Below are 3,672 nucleotides of genomic sequence, written 5' to 3' on the forward strand. Positions count from 1 at the left end.
GGTACTGGTTAGTTCATATTGTTGTTCCACCTACAGGGTTGCAGACCCCTTCAGCTCCTTGGGTACTTTCTCTAGCTCCTCCATTGGGAGCCCTGTAGACACATATATTTTAACTAGGAAAATTCATCTAATGAAAAGACTCAGCTGATTAAAAGGACCAGGAGATTACATAAAGTAACAGACTCAGGGAATGTGGGATCTGACAAAATCTAATTTTTTTTTAAAAAGTGTAAATTTAAATAATGATCAAAAGCATTACAGAGGAATGGAATAAAGTGGGAAAAAGTCATCAGGATTAAAATCTGCTAATCCTGGGTTAAAACAAAGCTAAACAAAAACATTAAGATGGTAAAGAGAATTTTCAATGATAAAATATGAATCTCCATTGATATGAGTTGAATCATTGTGTTCTCTCCTATAAAATTACCTGTGTTGAAATCCTAATAGCTAAAGTGATAGTATTTGGCAAATACCTTTAGTATTTAATTAAATAGTGACTCATAGGATGAGACTGGTGGCCTTGTGAGGAAAACATTCTTTTAAAGGCTGTTTTGAAAGTGTGTCTTCAAGTCCAGTATATTGTCCACAATCTGATAGATTAGTAATAATCCAGCAGGAGATGTACAGAAAAACTGACACTTGCTCCCATGCTTTCAAGAGAAACAGTGAGGTATGTTACAGGTGTGGAATAATTTACATACAACACACTTACCTCAACAGCCATCAGATTGTAGGATCTAAATAAACTTATGCAACAATCGAAAATGAAAGTGTTACCAATTTTAACTGTAAGATGTTACTAATTATTCATTTTATGGCCCATTCCAGAGACATTACAATATGTCTTAGGTTCAGTCAAATGAATATGGGGGACAAAACATAAGAAATGAGGGACAAAACATAAGCAAAGAAAATGTTAATAAATACTCCAATGCAAAAAACCATAAACTGGGGGCTGGCGAGATGGCTCAGTGGTTAAGAGCACTGACCGCTCTTCCAGAGGTCCTGAGTTCAATTCGCAACAACTACATTGTGACTCACAACCATCCCTAAGGAGATCTGATGTCCTCTTCTGGGGTATCTTAGTATAGCTACAATGTATTTACATATAATAAATATTTAAATAAATCTTTAAAAAACCATAAACTGTATATTTTCTGATGGCAATATGATAAAAAAAAAACCTGTTAATAACAAACAAATTGAGCTCACTTTTATTACAGCTACCTCTTTCATCTATGAAAATGTTCTAAGACCCACAGCGGATGCCTAAAACCTCAGATATACTGTATTTCTCTGAACTCTCTATATACTGTATTTTTCCTATGCATACACAACTATGATAAACTTTAATTTATAAATTAATACAATAAGATTAAAAAGTAATAATAAAATGGAACAGCATACTGTAATCAGGTTGCCAGAAAGCCTGACTACTCATGAACCTGCAGACTGGCTCATTACTAGTTAAATACAGGAACTGATACACTGTAGTCTTTCATCTGATCACCAAGATGGCTAATTAATAAATGAATAGAAGAGAGCTTAGTCTCACAGTATGGATGCACTGCACAGAGTGATGCATCTCAGCCCAGGAGGAATGGACAAGAAGGCATAAGATTTCATGAAGCTGTTCAGAATGGCATAAATGAATGTGGTAGAAATGTTTTCATTTAGCATTTTTTTGTTTTGTTTTGTTTTGTTTCTGTTCATAGCTGACTAAAAGCAGTTGACTGAAAGTTTGGAAGACAAAACTATGGCCAACAAAAGACTATAATGTAAGACTTCTAAAACACCAAAGGGACTGTTAGCTCAAAGAATATATAAAAGATAATGAATACAATCTGTGTAAGGAAGAATTATTAAAACAACTAGAGGAATAATCAGATAAAATGGTATATCTTTAAGCATCGTTCTTAACTAAATATGGAAGATGATAACAAATGGTTAGATACTCACCGGTGAAGCCAAAAATCAGCAAAGAAAACAGGAAGAATGAATTTATTAGATAAATATAATTATAGTAAATAGAACACTTAAAGAATTCATAGACATCAATAGTAGTATGTTCCTTGGGGAAAAAAGACCAAAAAGGCAGTATAGACAACAAGAAAAAGGGTTAACAAGAACCAAAATCTATATGAGAGTAAGGATGCTCAACATACAAAGAACTTGAAAGAATTAGAAGTAAATATTAGAACAAAACAATGACCTAGATCTATGGACGAAATGAATATTCTCTTTTAGAAGAAACCTTTTTAAAACACAAATGGTGTAATAACTAAGATTAGTGTATCATTAAGCATCCTTCCAAGAGAGAAAAATTTCTCACAGAAAACTTTAATGTGTTTAAGGTGCTGAATGAATAGAGTGGGCTGTTGGGAATAATGAGGGTGTAATAGGTATAAGAAGCAGACTACACCACCACCACCCCAATCAGGGAAGGAAGAAGGAAGAGGTTGGTGTTAGCAAAATCTAAGAACCTACAGCAGAGGCCTCACAAACCTAACACTCACATTTTAGTCATAGGCATGCCTCTGGCGCTACTACTGCTGTCACTTTGTTCAGAGCTAGGACTCAGACTTCTGCAGAAAGTCACTACTTTGGCTGCTACATCTTAGTAGACATGATGACACTGCTCTGAGAGTACCAAAAGAAAAAGATGTAGACTGTAAAAGGAGTCTGTCTTTCCTGAACTCACACTTCAGTTTTCCTCCAGTTTCTCTTACTATTAACAACACATGATTAGAAGCACACCTGCAAAGGAGGCTGCAAAACAAAATTTGCAAACTTCCAGAGTTCTTATGTTGTTTATGGTCTAGGAGTTGAAGTTTTAATGTTTTTGGATATATATATATATATATATATATATATATATATATATATATATATGATGTTCATATCAATATTCCAATATTCATCAGTGTGTAGTGAGTCTTAAAGCCTTTTTGTGCGGTTTATGCATCCATATCACATGCTTAAGAAAGAGGGTCTGCCAATATATTAAGGGAACAATGCCCAACAAACAATTTTTCATCTAGAAATTAGGAATAGCTGAATACTACAAAGTCTAGTAATATAATTTCCCACACTAACTGATCACAAGAGAAAAATTACAAAATCATCTCAATAGTTGCTATGGAGACATTTGAGTGAAATCATTCTTGATTTTTAGAGCCATACAACATATCTGCTTATCAGCATCAAAGTATAGTTAATATAGAAATAGTTCATGCATCTAGTTCAGGGATCATGTATCAGATATTCTACATATCAGACATTTACATTACAATTTATAACAGTAGCAAAATTACAGTTATGAAGTAGCAACAAAAATAGATTTTATGGTTGAGGGTCAGTACATCATGAGGAGCTGCATTAAAGGGTCACACCATTAGCTAGCTTGAGAACTACTGATCTAGTTATTTGTTAAGTCCCTCATGTATTAGACCATATACAAGGTATTGGGTGGAGAGTAATTATTAGAAAAGACAAGGTGCCTTTTTTCCAATATTCTAGTTGAGGAAGGACAACCAATAATTTCGCAGATTAGTAAAGATAATACAGACTGTGATTAATACTCTAAGGACTATCAAGAGGATAATCCTCAATATGCTAATGAAGATTTGTTTTAGATAGGATGGTTAAAAAGTCCTCTGTGTTCAGGTGGTG

Source organism: Mus pahari, chromosome X (assembly GCF_900095145.1).
Source record: "Mus pahari chromosome X, PAHARI_EIJ_v1.1, whole genome shotgun sequence".
Classification (NCBI taxonomy): domain Eukaryota; kingdom Metazoa; phylum Chordata; class Mammalia; order Rodentia; family Muridae; genus Mus; species Mus pahari.